This window comes from Haemaphysalis longicornis, unplaced genomic scaffold (assembly GCF_048455015.1).
Source record: "Haemaphysalis longicornis isolate Haplotype H1 unplaced genomic scaffold, Haemaphysalis longicornis Haplotype H1 scaffold_1, whole genome shotgun sequence".
Lineage (NCBI taxonomy): Eukaryota > Metazoa > Arthropoda > Arachnida > Ixodida > Ixodidae > Haemaphysalis > Haemaphysalis longicornis.
This window is the reverse complement of record NW_027526203.1, coordinates 417,241,745-417,263,698: the sequence shown is the minus strand read 5'-3', so window position 1 is coordinate 417,263,698 and position 21,954 is coordinate 417,241,745. Positions and strand designations below refer to the sequence as shown.

The window sequence follows — 21,954 nt, the reverse complement described above, 5'->3', positions numbered from 1 at the left end:
CGCATCGATCATGAAGGAGGAGTACATTAGCATACCTTTATCTCATAAACCATGTAGTATCGGTATACATTTAGATCGTTCGTCGATGCGTTTACTTAGTGCGCAAAAATTCGTCGCAAGGGTTCGTCCTTTGTTCGCAATTCGAGTCTTTGAAGGTTTGACGATCGATTGGACGCACTTTCAGCGAAGGCTAGGCGAACTTTTAGCTTTCGCGCTTCTCTCTACTTTCTTTGGGGAGGAATGGTAATTTTTCTTGTGGTCGACCCTCCTAGTGTTTGCGCATGAAATGAGGAGTTCCGTTGAAATTCGGGCGTATACGGCGCGCGGTTCGGAGCAACCACGCAGGGGCGTAGCCAGGGGAAATGGAAGGGGGGCTTCGATGTGTCAGAATGCCCCCCGAAATTTTCTCAGTGCCTTTCAGGGTTTTTGTTATCCCATGCTATGTACACATTGTATTGATAAATTATGATGTGAAAACGAAAATAAGAAGCGCGTTGACTTTTTGACCAACATGATTCCTCGGAGTCCTGTGTGGACTTGTATTTTTAGTACAGTGAACAAACTACAGTGAGCAAAAAAACTACCCCTGCGGCTTTATTAAAGCACAAAAATGACTAAGATATTGCTTGCGTGCAGGCTAGCTCTTTTTTTTTACCGATTGAGTATAACACCCCCCCCCCCCCTCCCCTCCCGCAAAATATTTCTGGCTACGCCACTGCAATCACGTACCCGCGCATGCTCTTTTCTTATTGGTTACATACTGACCGACCAACCAACTCCAAAACACAATACGTTCGGTCATCAATGTTTCGCCCTCATAAGACAAAAAAAGAGGGAGGTGCGATCTGAAGGGCGATTGTGAAGTATAGAAGATAAGCATCCTCTTACAAGACATTCGGTTGCTACGTCGGTTGTGAAACCTTTAGGCTATCATTAAATAAAAAAATAAAAAAATGGTCGTAGCCGAATGGGTAAGACGACTGGCACTAACTGTGTCTGGTCTACCAGACACAGGCTCGAATTTTTCTGGTGCCTGTGTGATTTTTTGCGATTGTAAATGCTATGTGCATGAACGTGGACGGAGAGCGTGCGGTCCTAAGGTACTTCTCACCTAATAACGCACGAACGCCTGACTTTTGGTACATGCGGCGAAACCTGCGCACAGCCACCGGCATTGCAAGCTAGGTTAGGGAACGGTGCTGCAGTCAGGTATGTGAAGGTCATTGTTTATTTTGCTTTTAAAGCGAAAGCTTTATTAGTGGAACCGATAGCATTCAGCCAAAAAACTGGTGCATTTCTCTATGGGCCGGATGGTCGACCTAATAGCTCTGATAAGATCTTTGGACACACGGCGCGTGCGTGAAACCGGGCTCCCATTGTGTCAAAACAGTTACTTGAAAATCGCGAAACAGGAACGGTTCTAGATCAGACAATACACGCATCGATGAAGAAGGAGTGCAATAGTATACATTTTATTTAGTATTTATTTATTTATTTATTATTTATTTCTGTAATACTGTCGACCCTTGGAACAAGGTCCTTGACAGGAGTGAGCGATACACTATACAGATGACACAACATACATGAACATGTATATGAAAGCAGTTCACTGGGGTACTGCCAGCGTACCATGCAGCACCTCATACAAAATCAAGCCTTGCTTATCTTATAAACCACGCATCGGTGTACATTTAGCTCGTTCGTAGATGCGTTTACTTAGTGGGCGAAAAATCGTCGCATCGGCTCCTTCTTCGTTTGCGATTTAGGTCTTTGAAGGTTTGAAGGTCGATTGGACGCGCTTTCAGCGAAGGTTGGACGCAGGTTTGGCGAAGGTTGTGACGCACGTTTGACAATGTCAGAAAGCGTTCGCGCTTCTCTCGACTTTCTTTAGGAAGGGATGGCAAAGTTCTATTTTGCTAGGCAAGGCACCTTGCGTCGTGGTCTTGTTTTTTTTTTTAGTGTGAAAATAAAAGAAGGTAGCATCTAAATAAAATTGCGGCTGATTACTCTCTTAAAAATGACGCGCAAAGCATCGTGCCACACGCGATTCCTCGCCAATTCGCACGCTTGCGCATGCGTGCTAATGCTTCGCGGTGCTGACAATGAACGTCCGTGCCAAACAAGCGTGGCAAAGGCGAGATCAAGACTTCACTGGTTAGCCGCCGAAGACAATTTCTACAACATGCGTTGGCTGGCGTCATGGTGAGGGGACTTTTTATATCGAGCTTTGCCCTCCCAGAACACACAATCATCCGCAAAAGCTTTCGCATCCCCAGCTTCCACAGTGCCGTCCCCAAATAGCGCTGGTCAAGCCGGTGCCTGTCAGCAGGCTGCCCTGCATGCGTCGAAAGCCACGCGTTCACGCGTTATTGTTAACAGTTTTGACCTCGGCACTCCCATCACTGAGAATTGCCGCCGACAGTTAGAAAAAATGGACAGGAAGGGGGGGGGGGGGGGGGGGGGGGGGGGTGTATTTTGAAGCGAAGCTATACACGGCAAGGCGAAAGCGGTCCTGTGTACGTAGAAAACTCTTACTTGGAAACCTGATAAGCATGCGTGAAAAACCACGCTGGAGAGGAGTTCGAAGTAAGGGGAAAGAGTGTGCCTGGGTTTAGCTCGCTCGTAGCCGAGCGACCGCGCAGCGATCTAGTGCGTGAAGCACAGATCAAAGCATAACGGTGGGTGTAAGGTTCACTTATGAGATCAGCGGCCAGGCGCCCGGGCTGCGCGTGAAAACCCGCCACTCTGTCTGGGGGCCCAGCACGGTGGACTCTACGCCACAGCCGTCGCCAATTCGTCACGGCGCGCACGGGAGACGAATTGTCTGGCCCACCGCATACCACAGGGATAATCCCCCATTGAGAAAGCAGACAGCGCCGCCGGATTCCGGGAACCGTCTGCGTGACGCGCGGAGGTGGTGGGATTACCGGCGTCGAAGCGCGCGCCGTGCAAGACACCATTGTTAACGCGCCCCGGCCGGCACAGTGCACTGTCGCCGCCTTTCGCTCTCACCCCGCCGGGTCGCGCGCACCTGCTCGTCTGCGAGCGTGCCGTTGACCCAAAGGTGGCGGCGCCTCATTGAATATTCCGTGGCGTGCTGAGTGACAGCTGTCTACGTGAGTTTGGGCACTCCCCTACGCGTGTACGAACACCACAGGGGCGTTCCCGAGAGAGTGTGATCTCGAGGTGTTATAAGGCCGAACTTGGCCGTTAGAAATCGTTCTTGTCTGAGCGCTGAGCAGGGCAGTTCCCGGAGGGACAAGGAGTCTCGGCCGTTAAAGCTAGGTTGGGATTTGTGAGCCCCCTAGTCGAGGTTAAGATCGCGTCGGAGGTTTAGGGTGCAGCGCCGCACCGGGCAACTAGACGGATCTTGCGGCGAGACAGAGTCTCGGCCGTGGTTTCTCGAGCGGTTTGTGTACGCTCCGAGAATAGGAGAGTTAGACGAATTTGAGGAGCTCGAGTGATTTGTGCGCACTCGGAGCTAGCGTCTAGCTGCAGTTTGAAGTTTTTCTTTTTATTACTCATGTACCCATTTTTCCTACTGTAAATAGCTGTATATAAACTCTTCGTTTCATTTAATCAACCTCAACGCCTCGAGTTCGTCAATTCGACCCCCATCTCCAAAAACTTCAACACGATCGCCCTGCCAGCCTCTTGCCAAATCAACCGGAGCCCAGGCGATTGGGTTCCTGATAGACACCGGACTTCGGGGAAATGAACCACAACCATCTTTACTGTGGGTATGGGAGAATGATGGTTCGGGCGGAGCAGCGTCCAACACCGGCCGCACGTCACTTCGAAATGGGAAGGACACGCGTCAAATGCACTTCTGAACGACGCCGCGAGCAGAAACGGGAACGAAATAAAATACTACAACTAGGCAACGTCTAAAGAAAAAGACTTTTAAAAAGAAGTTTTTTTCTACCTCTACCAGCCAACGGTTCCTTCGTGGCGTGTGCGACAAGAAACTCTAAACGCGGCTGAAGAGGGGGAGGACGGTTTTTACTCGCTGAGCACAGCGTAGATAGCACGGCGAATGGTTACTCAGCGTTCCGCGCGCGCAGGTGCCTGCTCACACCGGCTGGTGCGTCGGCGCGACGGCTTTGCCGTCTGCTTTAGCGACGGTTGTTTTGGGCCTGTTTTGGCGCAGCTTTGCGTCCATTGCGGTCTTCCTTCGCACGGCTTGATTAACTTGTTCGACAGCACCTCCTGGGTAATCCGGACCCGACGGAATTAAGTGGTCGTACGGCAAAGATACGTTAATAATTGGTTTGCAGGGCGGGAAAACAAAATGTACAGACCCCATATAGACATCTGGCCGTTATAGAAACGGTACCTTTCCGCACTGCTTACCACGAATGGGACTCCGTTTTCTAAATTGGTGAAAACCAATTTGGTTGTGTTTTCGTTCTGATAAATAGCGATTATAAAAGTTCTCTCAGCTTTCTCGCAATTCTCAGACTTACTAAACTAACTATATTAAACCGGTACAAATAGGAATCACTAAGATCACAAGGTGAATTGTTTCGGTGTCTGCGCTTGTGTCGCGCGCTGGTGTAGAATTGAGTTAGCACATCAGGATGGCTAGGTTCCGTTGTCTCACCCTTCGAAAGACGCTCCTCTCGGTTTTCTTTCTGCCGACGCACGGCCGGGCTACAGCGGCGGCGTTCGCGCTCTAGCCCAGCGGTGGCCGACGCTGCTGCGTTCGGGGACGCCGCCCCCGCGAATTCCAGATAAGGGCTGGCAGATTATCTGGTTGTTTCACTCTTTGTTGAGTTACGTGTGTGAATTCAAGTGATGTCGCATGGGCAATGGTTGTGAGGGTCGTCTAAAGCTTTTATTTCCAACCTCCTTCACAGCGTGGATTGGAGCCAATTTTTTAATGAACCATGAAAGGAGTAACACACGAACACGCGTATAAACACCATTCGCACGTTGCAGCCTTCGATGGTTAATCATCATTTTTTTTTAATTTTCAGCCGATGCATTCGCTTTGATCTTTCTTTCTCAGCTTTATTTTTGCAATTACCCGTGTGGATGCACGTGATTTTTCGTTTTAGCTAATATAGATCCTATCTCTGTGTTCTATCTCTGTGCATCTATCTATCTATCTATCTATCTATCTATCTATCTATCTATCTATCTATCTATCTATCTATCTATCTATCTATCTATCTATCTATCTATCTATCTATCTATCTATCTATCTATCTATCTATCTTTCTTTCTTTCTTTCTTTCTTTCTTTCTTTCTTTCTTTCTTTCTTTCTATGTTGTGCGTGTGTGTGCACGTTCATGTGCGTGCGTGCGTGCGTGCGTGCGTGCGTGCGTGCGTGTTTCTGCACTAAATGCACTCCCAAGCTGACCCACATCAAACTTTATGACAGGTCACTATTCTACTTCATTTCTAGCTGATGCATCGCCACTAAAGTGCATTCAGCCTTGCAGGGATGGGGCGCTCAAAAATACATTTAACTTGGCAGAAGTGAAGGGCAAGCGCTGTGAAAAGAGGCACGCGACGCTCATCGGGAAATGCGAAGAGCCAGTTGTGTACGACTTCCGTTGTCCTGTGGAGACAGGGCTGTGTCAATGACCGGCCAAGGGAGCCCGCAGCCTCACTGAAAACAGGAACGGGCAGAAGGCTCGCTCTTCCCGTCAAGATTTGCAAGCGTGAGCCGGAACTCGAGGACTGGAGTATCTTGAGAAAATGCAGAGACCAGCGCCCCACACGCGAAATTCGGAAGCGTTTTCCATACACAGCAGAGAAACGTCCTGTGTAAGCACGCCGTCAGCGGAACTACTTGAAAAACAAATAGCTTACTTGGCAAGATATGGACAGCCCATCTTTGATCGGTGGAATACTGCGTCTACGCTGGATTAAATTTTGCCCCTTTTTCTCGGTTTTTGCGTTTTACGTTGGTCGTACAGTCCATGTGCACAGATACAGAACTTGCCCAAATTCAAACGTTCCTGTCATCAGTAAACTGCTCCATGTATGCGCTCGTTATCTGCCTCTGGGCCTCAGACCAATTGTGCGTAAGTGTTCAAATCTCGCAGAATTAATGCAGTGGAAACTTTTTGCGTTGAGTCCGGCATGGTTGAAAGGCCCGAAAAACTCCGTTGTCTCTTTCAGCTGTATGTGTGCCCTGCGCCTCCGGCTTGTATTTAACCGTGACCAAGGTACGTACTCAGCGCTTTGCGGGCGTTCGTCTAGGGCGCTTGGTCTCCCAGTGGGCTCAAATTTAATCTCTTCAATAAGGCTTAAGTCGCAAAGTGGAGGGGCGGAAACAATATGGCACAGTAGGATGAAGTCGCTAATGTAGCCGCGTATCATCCAATGCAAATACGTTTTTTTTTTGTCAAAGTTCAAATACGAACGTTTTACACGAGATTTTCGTTCAACGAATGCCTTAGGTAAAACGCTTGCTACATTCACTCCCCGAATTCTCGTGTTGCTTAAACAAGTACAAAATATTAATTAGTATGTCGAGGAGTGTTATTCATGTTGACTGCTTCGCACTTCCTGTCTAGTTTGAAGCCGAAGTCATGTCCACATCCACAACATCGGCTAACGTGCTTATTTGTTTCGTAGCCGTATCTTCAGTCTTACCAGACTATTTGCTCAAGTTTCCTTGGCAAACAAGTATACTTCTGCGATGTCTGGTCTCGCCGGCGTATTGTTTGGCATGTTCCCGCGTGCAAGCGGTTGTATACACGGAATGGTACAGAAGTATCTCAGCATAGGCGGTCACTTTCTACACACAGTCTTTCTGAATGCTGCAGTGCAGGAAAACTCTGCCTATTTATTGAAAGTGCGAAAATGCGACGATGATGCAAGCGACGGCAAAAAAAATGTTCGTAATTTTACTAAAACGTGTCACGTCCAATTTTATCTTCTAAAACGACTGTTACGTACTGATTTCAGTTGAGTGGAATTTAACTTAAAGCTTTTCTGTCGTCGCTGAAGTTTGTTTAGTGAATGTTCCTCTGTATTGCATAGTTGTTGCAGGTGCCTCATGGCTTTTCTCGTGCAAACCAGCGAGAATGTCACTGTTTTATCTCGGAATCTGGAGCCACGCCTCGACCTGAGAACCGTAATTTTAGGTAACCATTTAACCGCCTGTGCGAGAAACACCAGAAGAAAGGTTTTTTTTTTTTCTGTCTTCGGGGCGTTGGAATTTGTTGGCTGAGCCCGAATGACAGTCTATTTAATGGAAGGTTCTACTGAAGTCGTCAACAACGCGTGAATTATTTACTTACGAGGCGTATAAGGCCCGGGTCTTAAAAAACCCTCAGTTAGTTGCATTCTTATACGCAAATGCTGGAAACATTCGTTTCAATTTCAGTTGCGGAGGAGTCATATCTTTTAGTACAGGGGACAGCGGCGTACATCGCTCCCATTAACAAGGTAGTCGCGTAAGATGAGCGATTTTTATTCTCGTCAGAGACAAGTCACATTTCCTCCCGCTCCTCATGTGGCTACAGAATTGGAGTGGAGGCCTTATTGTGGTCGGAAATGCACCCGGAAATGCACGCGCACACATCAAAATATCGGACAAGCAGAACCGATAACTCTTGGGAATAGGGAAGCAAACAGAGTCTGGGTGTTTTCCCATGACCATTACAGGTAACCCTAACCACGCGTTCCTGAATGACCCCCAGCTGTCGTTGCATGACGAAACAAAGTTCGCCGCTTAAACTTGCATCATGTCTGTTGGATCCACAGACGGAAGAGTACATCACGGTGTAATTTTTTTAAAGTCACGGCGTTTACAGGTCACCGTCTTCGTGTATTGTGCTGAATAAGCCAACATTTTTTTAGGCTTAGCGCAGTTGTAGCCTAGGACGCAATTTATACTCAAGCAGAACGTTTATCCTTCATGGTTTTATTAAAAATCTGTCTATTAGCGCTTCCGTTTCCGTCAGAAGTAGCAGCGTCATGGGGGGATGTACGGGAGAGGCCAGAATAAACGCCTAAACTTCATCATCACTGGCACCATGGAAAATGCTTTGAGCGCGTGTGACGCCCAGGGCGGGTGTTCGAAGCCGATAGAAACAACCCAATCAGCCGGGAGGAGATAGGTGCTAGAACGAGGTGCGGAGCGGAAGCCGGCCGGAAGAGGGAAAGGAAACTAACCCTTCAATAAATTTGTAAATACGAAGCAATATAGATAAATAGGAAGCAACGTAACCCTTCGTAGAAGAAAGATGTGGGTATACGTGAATGCGTAAGCGCTGCACGTCTCGTGTTGACTTTTTTGTGCTTGCTTTGCTTTAGCACTCGTGCTATTAATCGCACGCTACCTTTGACGTATAAGGTATAACTTCGCAATTTTCAATCCCCGCTCTTAGTATGGGTGAGAACAGTAACACTGCACGACTATATACCAAAAAAATATCAGATATGACGGCCGTGTATCAAATGTTACAGTGTTTTTTTAAGAACAGCAGGTGGCAAAAATTTCCTCTAAATACAAAAAAGAAATAGCGCTTGCTTCTCGTTATCTCTTATTTGAGTCCATTTGAAGCAATGATGGTTGCTATGCGGGCCTGAAGTAGCCAGCCTTCCTTTCGAGCGACGGACCGTCTTCTCTGTTTCTCCATGAAACCTCTCCACCATCTGTCGTGACCGACTTATCTGTCAATTGTTTCGTGCCGCTGTTGACCCTTCGACTGATAGCGGGCATAGCTGTGGGCGTATCGAGCACCCCGAGTCTGTAAGATTGTTTGATGGCTTCCCATATTTGTCTAGAAGCGACCCTTGTAGGCAAAGCTTTGAAGTACCGGTGCTCCGTCATGCTGAAATGCAGCCAGCTAATGTGGTACCTTTCATGCCGAAAGTTCTTAACGGCTAAGCGCTGACATCGCCGTAAGTCGTTTAGTGAATAGAATGATGCCGCACCGGGAAACTGCCTCTATAATTAGTTTTAAAGGAAGACACCTTTTGTGTTAGAAGGCGATATATTTCGAACCATGTTTCTTTTTTAATGCACAAATTTCGTGAGACCTGTAGTTCGTTTTTAAGACAAATGATTGAGGGGAGGCTCATACATTGCAACTTTTAAGCTAGCGGTGCGGTCACTGGGGAATCCACTTGAGCAATTAAGGCTTCTAATTTCAACTATGGTTAAACACATGCAAACAATGTCAGCGAATCCGTTCAGAGTGTCTGATTTCCGTATTTTGCTCATGCCCCTTTTTGCACACACCCTAGACATGTTTATAACCAAAGAGCGTCGCGCCGAACCAAGAAGGTTTCTCTGACGTCTATTTATAGGGCCCCGTTGTTTGCATCGTTTGTGGTTGGAAAAATGCGTATTGCAGACAATGCGCAAAATGAATGGAGTACAAAATATTGAGCAATGACAATAAAAGGGATAGGGGTGCAGCAAGTTTGAGTCGCAGCCTGAGTTATATATACAAACGCCCAGAATGTTCTGCTTGAACGATCGGTCAGACCTGGGTACACTTAGCTGTCTGTTTTGGGTAATATTGCGCCGTCCTTTAACTTCAGCATCTTGACTACGCAGTCTCTTAAACTCCGATACCCTCGCCCTGGAACTGGGAACAGCGGCTGTCATTTTTTCGTGAATGCTCAATCTTTCCCGAGCAGGCCACACCTCCTTAAAGGCGCGCAAAAAGGAGATCCCAAGTTGGGCTTTATCGGCAGGTTACGATTTCATGAATACAAAAATACAGCTCGCGTAAGCTGCAGTAGTTTAACAAAGCAGAAAACGTCAAAAGAAGAAATTGCGGGCATTTTCGGGAGAAAATGCGGAAGACATTGCGGGCAATCGCGGAAGAAATATGTCGCACTGCGATTTGAGACGTCACAAATCATGAATGATGAAACAGAATTTGCAGGGCTTGTTTGAGCGCTTTTACTGAAAAAAATTATGAGTTAAGGACTAGTAATTTTAAGATAGGGGTGTATGGATACCCTTGCTAAACGCACGTTAATAAAAGAGAGTTAAGGTAGTAGACGTACCAAACATGGTTCCTCGTTGCCACAAGAGGTAAGCTGCGTTAAAGTTTCAATTTGCGGCAAGTGTTTTGCTTCGTGTTTATGTGCAAGTGAAGTCAAAGGCTTATGCGGGGACCCTAGATCTCTAGGACAACGTCGAAAGACCGATATTATTATCACAATCAACCAAGGGACCAGTTCTAGCCATCGGCTTTCTCTCTGGCCAGTTTGGGTATTTTCTTCACGTTTCCCTGGGTGGCAGCCCCAAACAGCAATGATGATGCTCAATGCATCTAAGGCAAGGCGAAGGTACCATAGCCTCACTAAAAGAGCTCACGCCCAGAAACACTGGAAACGGCGAAACTCCGGCTGTGTGCACGATCGTTCATGCGCAGAGATAATGACGGGCATGTTAGTGTGCAGGCAGTTAATGTCGTCCTGCACAAATAAATGCAGAATGCACACAACAGAGGGCGAACAAATCACAAACTATGTACTGTTACGATTCAGCGTACCGCTACCCTGTGCGCGCGTGCTGCAAGTTTTGTGTAGTGCGGTGAAGCTCCCTATGCTTGGCGGCAGAGCCCGCTGTCCTCGAACATGTTGCGACAAGCGCCTGCCGCACGGGCCCCGTCGGCGGTGACTCACGCCACGGCAGTTGCGAAATACGAAACGAACTGTTCTGCGTATTGAGATTGAAAATACCAGCGAAGGCCACTCGCCGAGATCTCTCTCCCTACCTCAGACTCAACGTGCGCCGCTACCGTCGCTATCATAAGACCGGAAAAGAGTGTTCGTGTGTGTCTATAGTATGTTCGAGCCATGTGCAAAGCTGTTTGACCATTGGCGCTTAGCGCTATAAATACGGGTTTCCTCCGAGCGCATATTCATTCGGTCGACAGCATCAGATCCTGCTGTTGCTCATTTCGAGTCATGCTGTAAGCTCGGCCGGAAGGGTGCTGTTCCTGTATCGTCGCTGTTCATCTCTCGCCGTGCAGTAAACCAGTTAAGTTTGCTCTCGGCTCTTTGTCGTCAACACGAAGGCAGCACTTTGCTCGCCGCTTGTCCACCACGCTACTACTACATGGCGGACGCGACGAAGCTCGGTACGGGGACGCCTTCGCCGCCAATGTAACAGTGCAAAGGCACGTTACATGTACTACGGTACTGTAAAGACTGTGTAGTTGCCACAGAGGGCGAAACGGTTAAGACCGCGTGAGCATTCTCAGTTGCGAAAAATGAACAATACCTCTGCCGGGGGAAGTCGTTTTCTCTTCATGAGGATAGCTTATCTGGCAGTTAGGTCAGTATCTCATAAGTGAGAATGGACCAAGTAGCGGGATGGCGGGAAACGCTCGCGACAGCGACACAGCGGCTACAACCAGGAGGGGCTTACAAAATCGGTCACGAGGCCATCGCCTTAGGGACAATGAGGCGGGTGAATGCAAACCAGCTCCTACAGCACGTCGAAAAAAGCACCTGTGTGCACACTCGTGAAAAAAAACTGTTAGGGAGCTTTGGATAGAGAGAGAGTTTACCCAGACGCGAGAACAACGCCCCCAGGCTCCAGGCGCTCTAATGTCGGCAGCATGCCCCGACTGCTAAGCCAATTAAATTTCTCGAATAACCTTGAGGATAGAAGCGACGACATGCTTCCCAGCGCAGTGAGTTCATATGACTCACTTGCTCGGCCGACGCTCAGGTAAGTATAAGATATAGGCACCCTGTGTTCGACCGTGCCACTCTGCATGCCAGTCGACGAATCCACACTTTTATTGGATTGCAAGAACTACCGAGCTTTTTTCAGAAGACTGCCATGAGCTCCGCTTGAGGGCCAAAGTTTGCGCAGCTTCCCGCCATCATAGCTTAGTTCCGAGAAAATAACTCGTCAATGTGTGGACTAGACAACTACCGCCATTTTAAAAGTACCGAAACACTCAGAAGCGCAGGGCAAGGAACTTGCACTGGAAACAACGCTAGACCACAACTTCCGCGCGACAAAGCAATGAGCTTTAGAATTGCAATGCTAGACATGCACACAGGAAACCAGAAAGCAGGAGGGAGAGGGCACGCAGCCGACGCCACCGGTGAAGCAGTGGACGTGAATCAGGCACCGACGCCTTGTCTCTTGGCAGTACTTGCGCCCACTCCCAAGGTCATACCACGTGTGCTAGGGCCTTTCTTCTATACCCATGGCCCACACTGACCTCCCAACCACGGCTCAATAAGGTTAGGTTCCTTGCCATTGGTAGATGATTTCACGACATGTCACGTCTTCGGTCGCTGCGCCGCGGAGAAAGGTGTTCGTCAATAGTAAGACCGGCGCTTGGTGAAGCGGAGCTGCGGAAACCAGGCGACTGGCAGTACAACTGTCCACGATGCCATCGTCATCGATATGTTTGCAACCAGATAGGAAGATTTCAACGTACGACCGTTGACACGAACAGAAATGAAACCGGAGTTTCCAACACTCCCGGAGAAGACGAAGATCCGGCCAGTGAATCCAGAACAGTACCATAAGCGCTATAGACAGAACCCTCAGAATAAACACATTAAGAGAAAGATTACGCGCTTCCCGGTCACGGCTAATATCTGTTTACTTGCAAAAGCCCCTGAGACAAATCCACCGGCTGGGGCGGTTCCCTTCGTCGTCGGCAACGTCGCGAAACAGGAATAAGTCCTCGCGGGCACCCCAGAAGCGCCAAGCTCGCATAAGCCGGCGCTGATAGATCGGTCGAAGCAAGCGGCGATATAGACGCCGTCACTAAGGGCGGGAACAAGCCGAGCGCCGTATTCAGATAAGACAGCTTGATCCTGCAGGCTACAGTCGCACGCCACGCGGAGGCTTGGACGATTGCAACCGCCGCTCTTGTGGCTGTGTAAACCGCGGGGCCGCCATGGGCCGAGACGCAGCTGGAAAAAGGCCGCTTCACTTCCACCACCGTTTGCACACTCGTTGTATGCAGGAATGGCCACGGGGAATTCGATTACCGGCCAGTTTGATTAAATTCGTCACGGGGTGTTTTCCTTATTCCTATGCAGAGAATCGCACGCCAGACGTATCGCCTGAGAGCGATACCACTATTCACCACTAGAACTTTGTAGAAGGCCAAAATGACTGATACCAAGATTTCGCCGAGGATTTGGGTAGGCAGAAAAGGACAGGTAACGTGGGTTACCTGTTGTAAAAAAGGAACGATTTCAATGCACTCGCCTCCGTTGAGTGGTCGAACGGTGTGACATTGATGGTGCGCTTTCGACTGCAACTTCGGCTCTGCACTCCAAGACGCTCAGCTAGCACGATGGCAGAAGCCCATTTGTTCCCAAGCGCGTTCTTGTATTATTTATCCACAGCAGTTCTTTCGAGGTCGACTGGGCGGCCACCCTCGCTGTTGACGCCGTATCCACTTTTGCAGAACAAGCTCAGTCTTTTGCTTGGGCTTTCTTTTCTGCCGTCGTCGCTCGAAGTCGAACTCAGCTCACGCGTCCTGCCCGCCAGAAGTAATCAGTCCCATTCGTTGACACCAATGCAGGCTCGAAATTGCCTCTCATATTTGCTTAATTAAACCATAATTACCTTCAATAATGCTCGTTGCATTGCTTTAATGAAACAACTAAGTTGCCAACGTATCTCAGTTGAGGTAACCGCTTCATCTGCAGGAATTTGTGAAAGCAGGTGCCACGATGAGACTGTCACCTGCTGAGGAATGCGATGTTGCAATTCTCGACTGCCTGGGCGTCACGGAAATGAAAAGTAGCTGTTCGTACGATCAAGAGTGCATCTTGCATGCTCGGCGTTCGTTCTGATGCGCTCTCTATAAAACATATTGTATCCCGGCTGAACATGGAGACTTTATCCAAGTCCGTCCACGTTAGAAATACCTTCACCAGAGCTTTGAAAACGATGTCACGATGCTCCAACTTCCGCTGGTGTGAATGCTGATATCTTCCTCTGAACAATCACAATAATATCAATGGCGCACTGAATACTAGCGGATAAAAACTACCGCTAGTAATGCCATGCATGATCAATTGACTATAAACTAGACAGACTAACCATCTCATACCATAAGCTCCAAGCCACGTGAATGCTCCGTATCACTTAGCCAACCGTATAGTTAGAACATTTTTTTTTTTTGCCATTGCTGAGGGCCAACGCAGCATACCATGGCGCCGCACGGGGTAGCGCACGCCACAACTGCAGCCGCTATCGAAGTGTGAACAAACGCCACAACTGCAGCCGCTATCGAAGACTGAACAAGGACCACTTGAGCCTAAGACTGGGCCGCAGGGAAGTGCAGCAGCCAGCCTCGGGAAGCCTGAGCCAGACAGGCAGCGCCGCTCGCGCAAACAGTATCATTCCTCTCTCGGTTCTCCTGGGCCTCCCCGCCTTCAATTTCGTCATCGCCGTGTGCCACCAGGTGGGTCACTCCGAGGGGTGCACGCATGCGGAGGGCATTCTCCGCCGCGTCGGCGTGCGACGGAGGACATGTCCCGCGCTGCGGCAGCTAGGTCCCGCCGCTTGCGGCTATTGTTGGCTCCTGGGCTGCCGCTTGTTGAGGAAGAGCGCTCACTGGGTGCTGCTCCGTTCCGGTAGCGGGAGCACGAGACGTTCACGGCTCCTTGTGCACCGCCACTTCAAGCTGCTCGAGTCGACGAGAAAGGGGCCCAGCCCAACCCTTTCGCAGACCCAGTCGCGTGGCGTTTTGGTAGTCCTCGGTTGTGAGGCACGCCACAAAGCACAAGTAAAACCAAACTACCGCTTTAAACTTGGAGAAAAACTTGAAAACTTGTTCGTTGACCTTCATAAGCAACGCGGAGGCCAGAGTTATCTAGTGTAAGATAAAACCCAGCGGTGCACCCAGCAAGAATGTCTACGCCAGCAGCACCGCCTCCGCAAAACTGGGGAGAAAACCAAAGAAGGTTAGGCCTTAAAAGGGATGTGCCATTCATAAGTCTCTTTCCTTTGGTCTACACCTAGAAATATCGGAGAAAGTCGAAATCACGGTTGTTTGGGGGACGAGGCAGCTAAAGCGCCCGTGCCTTGTGCCCGCGCAGCCTCCGAGTTTCAACCGAACACGTAATTGCTATTGTGCTCAAGCGCTAAGGCTGACTTCAAAAAAAAAAAAAAGAAAACGTCTGTACTAGTTAGAAGCCTGGTATAAAACCTTCAGGCGCATATCCAAACAGAAGGCGATATTGAACTCCCCCTACACTTTTGCTACCTAATAGTGGATGCCGGCACGCTCACATACTAATTAGGGCACGTACAGTTATGTGATACAATACTTTTGAGCATTTAAAAATGTTACAAACAACTCGTTTACGCTCTGCAGCAGAGTAGCTTTTTGCAAACTGTTACCGAGAATCGTAATGCCTTGTGGCGGTGCCGATAACACCGTACAAAAAGAAGTCCTGTAATTTATTTTGTTCTTGCGTTTTCTCGGCGGCCGGTTATCAGAAGCTCGCGTGTTCTCTTTGTTTCAAAGCTTGCTGGATACGGAAGCCGGCGCCCTGAATACTTGTAAGGATAAGAAGCTCTTACTCTTAGCGCTTCGACCGGAATCGGCTTCTCGGGGATGCTGCGAAGCCACCAATGTTTCCCCCGGTGTGGTAGCAAACAACCGTATACGTTAAATCGCAACTTAAGCGTTTTTATGCGATTAGAGGTATTTTATCATTATAAAACGTCATGCACACGCAAAAATCTGGTGTGGTTATGCATCAAAAGTCAACCGGGTGCAAATAAACCGCAGGGATAGCGAGCCGAAGTGAAGACGACAAATGCGAGAACCCCTCGTCCGGCGTCACGCTGCTCCTGTTTTGGAAAAAAAGGCTAGTGTTGCATAAAAGTCAGTTCACCTGCGCTTGGCGGGGCATTTTCGCTGCGTCTTCCAAATTTCATGTCAATACTCTTGGCAGATTTTTTTGGGACGCTCGCTCTTCGAAAACTCAGAAAAGAACATTCGCAGGCGATCATTGAGGCGGATTCTTTTTCGGTCTGCTCCACTCTATCTTCTACAACCGTTACTCCACTTCAGCAATCGCTGTCGATGCTCATACCGGCACATGTCAGGGAAATCCGCCTGACCTGGGTCTCAGGACACAGAGGTATTGAACTTAATAAAACAGCTGATTACCTGGCAGGAGTAGCCCTGGATGGTCCTCTGGTTGATGATGTGCCTCCGATAGCCCAAGTTGTTGCACCTAGGTTTCGTAGGCACAGTTGGCTGGACAGCATCCCACCAGACAGTATCTCTGGCTGCCCCGACATTGAGCATTTCCGGTACTCTTGGAAGTGTGACTTTGCGTAGACTGTACGAGGTCACACTGACCAGCTTTCGCTGCCGGACACCTGATTTGAATTTTTGTCTACACCGAGCACACATAACGCCATCGGCCATGTGCGACTTTTGTCAAGAGGAGGAAACAATTAGCCATTTCCTGTGGTCTTGCCGACGGGTCTCCTCCCTCCGAAATCGTTACCTGTAGGTTACCTGTAGGTACCCCACTGGCGTCTGGATCTTGCCTTGTCGGTGCCTAATTTATTGTCAGTTGGGGCCATGGAGGTTGGGGCGTCGGGGTCAAGTTTCTGCCACGGGGATATTTATCGCGCCCTTCACTTTTTTATTGCCGATTCAGGTCACTTGCCTAGTTAGTCAAACGTATCAACCAAAATTAATTTTTTTTCTGAACGTTAAAAAAAAAACTCTTGTTACAGCTGTATTGATTTTTTTTATTTTGTTAGGTTCAAAAATTGTTAACATCACTTTCCCCACAATTTTCTCACTTCAAATTTTTCTTAGTTTTAATACCTAAACTCCTTCAACAGCGAGACCACAATCCGAGTTGGCCAATCCGCCAGAGTGGGTATGTGTCATTGTTGTTATGGCTCCAACCAAACAACCAGACTTAAAGTCAGCGTCCGTGGTCGCGTACACTGTTAATGAGTACTGAAGTGCCTCTACGTCCGACAGCCCCCTCCGCTGGCATCGAAGCACCTTAATAGGCGCCGATCTTAAGCCTTCCTAGTACGCCTCCTTTCCCGTGTGAGATGCATTTTACCGAACAATGGATCGCTATGACATGCAACACTGTTACTTATTTTTAAGGACGGGTCATATTCATCTTTAGGTCCCAACATATATACGATAAGTCCCTAAAAGAGTTGAAAAAAAACTTTTATTTTACAAGCCTCAGCACACCGATGCACACACGTTAGTACGACGTCCCAAGCAAAAAAAATGAAGAAAGAAAAGAAATACGAGAGAGACAGGAAATCAAGAAAACAAAGGTGAAACCGCTTCACAGGATGCCAATTCCTTTCACCGTTCACTCATGGCAATGAACAAACCACGTCCCTCCAATCACACGCGTCACTTGTCACTTAGTTTTTTTTTTTTTTTTTGCCTTCTTCCTTAACCTCGCAAGTGTAAATGCACGACAGTCATCTTCGCACAAGTACCAGGTCGAAGACCCCACTTTCGCCCTCACCGCTTGCTGCTCTTGTGCTGTAGGACAGAAGGGGACGCGCCGCGGTCCTCCAGTCACTCCTTCTCCTCCTCGTCGTCCGAAGCCTCGCTCAGGGAACTCTCGCTGCTCAGCGCCTCCTCCTCCTGCTCTTGCACCGCTGCCTCCGTGGCGTACTTCTGGATGTGTTCTTGCACAGCCTTCTTGAACACGCCTGGCGTGCACAAGTACAGCTCCCCGGCTTCGCAGTTGAGAGGGTCTCCTGGATTGGGGTAGGTCAGGAGCTGGGGCAGGAAGAGCTCGAAAATGTTGAGGAGGTCGTACATGGGCGTCCACGTTTGCCGAATGACGTCCAGGCACACTGTGCCACTCTGCTCGTCGACGTTGGGGTGGAAGATCTTGTTCATGAACTGGATGAGAGGGGGCTTGAAAGGATATTGGTCTGGCAGGCTCACTCTCACTTTCCAGACCCCGCCTTCGTACGCTGTTCCCGGTGGCCCGCGCAGCTTCACGATGAACTTGTTCTGGTCCCCGAGAAGGGTGACCTCGTGTTTGCTTTGAACGAGCTTCATAATGTCCGTCTTCGTCCTCCGCGTCCCCGGACCCTGGAAAGATGCCATCTGGAAGCGGGCAGCGGCGAGAGAGAGAAGCTTAGGTCGGCTGTGATTCGGGCCTCATGGAACCTCGAAGGGCCTCGCGCGAGCTCGTGATCCATGGCGTGCAAGAGGACGAAGTGCTCGCGTCGGGCTGGGATGTATTAATTCTTGAGGCTGTGACGTAAAGAGCATTTCTTTTGAACAAAATTCTCAGAATTTTTGTTTTCATAAGGATATACCAACTCCAGCTCGTCTTTGCGCATGCTCGGTACTCCTGGTCTTCTTGGTGGAGATTGGACTCTTACTTCGAGTGAGTTTTTTTTTTTAATGCTATAGATTTCCCTACGGCATAACAGGGAGGTTTAAAGGTACAACACTGCACCAGTTGCACGCAGAAAGCCAAGAAATGACCGGTACTGGGGTCCCCATATCCAACGCCTAAGATCGGAGGGTCTCCCAGAATGGAGCCCTGTGCCTCGGAGGTATTAGATTCTGGCGTTTCTAAGACTTGAACAAGTCCACAACAGGTGTTCAACGTCAGCTTCTGGCGCAGCAGTCACACAGAAGGGGCAGGTGTTCGCAAACGGATCGTGGTATCGGGCAGGCCAAGCGTGAGTAACTGCTTGGGATAACGCCACCCTAACTCGAAGCCTCCGTAGCAAGACCTCCTCCCAGCGAGTGAGCCCACTGGGGAGGTCAGTTCCACGCGGTGGAAGTAAAGCACGCGTGGCGCGGTGGAGGTTCTCTTTTTCCACCAACAGTTCTTCTAGGGTAGATACTCTAAGTAGTGGTAGTGGCCGTGGGAGGTCTCTTCGGTGGCAGGCGCGATCTGCCACAGTGTGGGCAAGAAGCATGTCCCGGCGAATCCATGAAACGTAGACAGGACATGGATAAGTGTCCATAATCTCGTGAATGCGTGCGGCCAGGCTTGTACAACGCGCAACGCGACGCAAATCCCGAATCGCTGCCGTTGAGTCCGTGTAAAGTTCCAGCTTGCCCCCAGTAGTCAAAGTCGATGCAAGCCCCTGCAGGCCGCTTCTGGTCAAGAGGTCCAACGAGACAAGAGGTCCAATAGTCACGTGACAGCCGAGTCAAGAGGTACAACGAGTCAAAAGGTCCAATTTGGGTCAAGAGGTACAACGCGTCAAGAGGTCCAACGCGTCGAAAGGCCCAACGCGTCAAGAGGTCCAACGCGTCAAGAGGTCCAACGCGTCAAAAGGTCCAACGCGTCAAAAGGTCCAACGAGCCTCCTTCAGCTCACTTTATAATATCGCTGGATCCAATAAAATGTCCTAGTAATATTCGGTTTAAGTTTTGCGGGTTTAGATTGCGATAAATGGGTGCTTGTGATGGTTACTGATTGTTCTAGCTGTTTTGATGATTCTGTACAATACGACTGCTATATGGTTGTTGGCGAAAAGTAGACAGACATACTGCTAATAATACCCTACTTACACGGGCGCAACGGTCAAGCGAACCGCGGTTACACAAAACCGCAGTTTGCTGCGTTACACGGCAGACGAAACTGCGGTTACCCCGCTAACCATGGTTAACGCAAACTAAGCTTGGCCACCTCAGTTCAGTCACGCTAACCGCAGTTGTCGCAGCCGCAGTGCTCAAAATCGCGCAAGTCAGTTCCGACGCAAGTGGCGGCGCATCAGCGGAGGCGGAAAAAAAAATCACCTGGCGTTCGGAGGAGACGAAGGTTCTCAAATAGCGGGCGCCCCAAAGCTGTGCCCAAGAGGCGCTTTCGTTCTTTGCGTCGCTATCGCAAGCAGCGCGACTGCCCGTCAGCAGCGGCTCGTTTCCCGATCCAACCGATCAACTACGACAAAACCCGTGCTAAATTTGTGAATTCCGCGCGTCGTCCGCCAACAAAAAAAAAAAGGATAAACCATGCAATCGTGAAGCGTTTTCAGCACTCGGAAACGATCGCCGCGCACGTCGGCCGTGCCTGCGAACACGCCGGCGCGCCTGCCCGCACGGATCTCCAAGCGGCTCGAACCGGCCCATACCACCACAGGAATGGACGATGTAGGTATTTCTAATAAATAAATGCCCTTGTTACTGCGGCATCGTCGTTTCCGACAGCGCGCTGAAAGCACAGCACAGCTGATGTAACAGGTCCTGCCGTAGAGGCGTCAGCGTTTGATATTTAGTTTCGGTATTTTTATTATTACCTGTGGCCTGCATAAACGCCGTTGGACCTTCCCTTGTAAAGACAGCCCACAAACTTACTATTTACTCGCATGGTTCGCACTTAACCCAACACAATGGCGTAGTAGGAATAACAAAACGCTATCTACCGCTCTCTGCTTGGCGCCTTATAAATATTCGTAAAGTGTGCTTGAACAATTCTACGAGCATGGATGCAAGTGTAGCATCCTTTATAGAACCTGCAGTGCCAGCAAACGTTCATGCAGTGCGGTTGGCAGCTTGCGGTGATTTGTTAAAGCTTGGACCTCTCGACTCGTTGGACCTTTTGACTCGCCTCAGCCGCGTCAAGAGGTCCACGGTGAGCCAAGAGGTCCAAAGAGACAAGAGGTCCAACGCGTCAAAAGGTCCAATATTGGACCTTTTGACGCGTTGGACCTCTTGACTCATTGGACCTCTTGACTCGGAAGCCCTGCAGGCCATCCCTAATGGCAGTAAGTTCTGCTATCAGGCTTGGGAGTGCACGGAGTGACTCGTACGTGCAGCTTTGATTTAGGGCAGGGTAGGAGGGACACGCCAAGGCCGTGGGGACGAAGCAGTCGTATGCCCCGGCGTCCACAAAAGCCTGGACAACCAGCGGTTGCGACTCAGGCGCCCAGTCAGGGACATGAAGGACGGCATCCGGAGGCTGGTGAAGGCCCGAGGTACGGACGTGTAGCCTTGTCAGAGGCTTGTTGTCCGTCACCTGATGGAACTGCCAGGGCGGGCCTTGCGGCGGAAATCGTATTAGGCGGCTGGCTTATGTACGCGGCGAGAGCTGCTGCCTCTGGAACCAGTCCACGTTTCAGCAGGCGTGCGGAACGATGCTGATGAATGAGTTCATCCAGCGTGTTTAGCTGGGCTTCCGCTTGGAGCTGTGGAATTGGTGTTAGGCGGGGGAGTCCAGTAATAGTGCGCATGGCGGCCCTGTTAATAGCCTCCAGCCGTTCCCAGTCCCCTCGCGTCATGTGCTCGAGTAGAGTTGTTTGTGACTTAGGTATAGCGCCATCGACTGTTTATTTTGTATAGGAGTATACAGAGTCAAAAGAAACTGCCAAATTTTTGCGCAGTTTTCTTTCCTCCAAAAAAAAGGCTACTACTAAGTCCCAGTTAGAGCGTTGTAATAAATTGTCATTAAATGTTATTCTGTCTGGTTTTTACGTTATTTATTTTCTTCTTGTGTTTTTTACTGTTGCCAGAATCCGGCCATCACAATCAAGGCGCATGTATTCCCCTAGTAAGTAAAAGATGGTTTTAAAAGCAGGCGTTTCTAAGCAGGCTGTTTTTTTTTTTCATTTGGAGGAGAGGTACTTTTAACCGGTCATCGCTATGGTACTAAACGAATTGCAATCATTTTTTGCGAGAATACGTTGCCTTAGTGATGGTGTACGAGTCATCAGAGATTTTTCGTTATTTCATCAAGAACATCAAATGTTGGCATAATCGGGCATTATCCGCCATGGAAGTGAACAATTAGTTGCGTATACACTATTCGTAACTCGTTTAAATTTCTTTTTTGCTCTCAAGAACATTCCGTTCGATTATGCCGCTAGGAATGATACGAAGCCAAGGAAAATATTATTTTTGGTTAGTATACATAATGCTCAAGTCGTAGTTTGCAAACGACGATTGTTTTACGTTGTGTGGTTCTCTGTTGTGCACGCTCACGTATACCTGAACTCAGCGTAAAATCTGTACGTAATTAAGTACGTACGCAGGCAAGTCCCTCGCG

The 21,954-nt window shown here is 49.1% G+C and overlaps 1 pseudogene; it reads right to left on the bottom strand.

Moving 5' to 3' along the window:
• Nucleotides 1-17,510: 17,510 nt before the first annotated feature.
• Nucleotides 17,511-18,053, bottom strand: LOC144161585 (ubiquitin-conjugating enzyme E2 H pseudogene; annotated as a pseudogene).
• Between the last annotated feature and the right edge of the window lie 3,901 nt (nucleotides 18,054-21,954).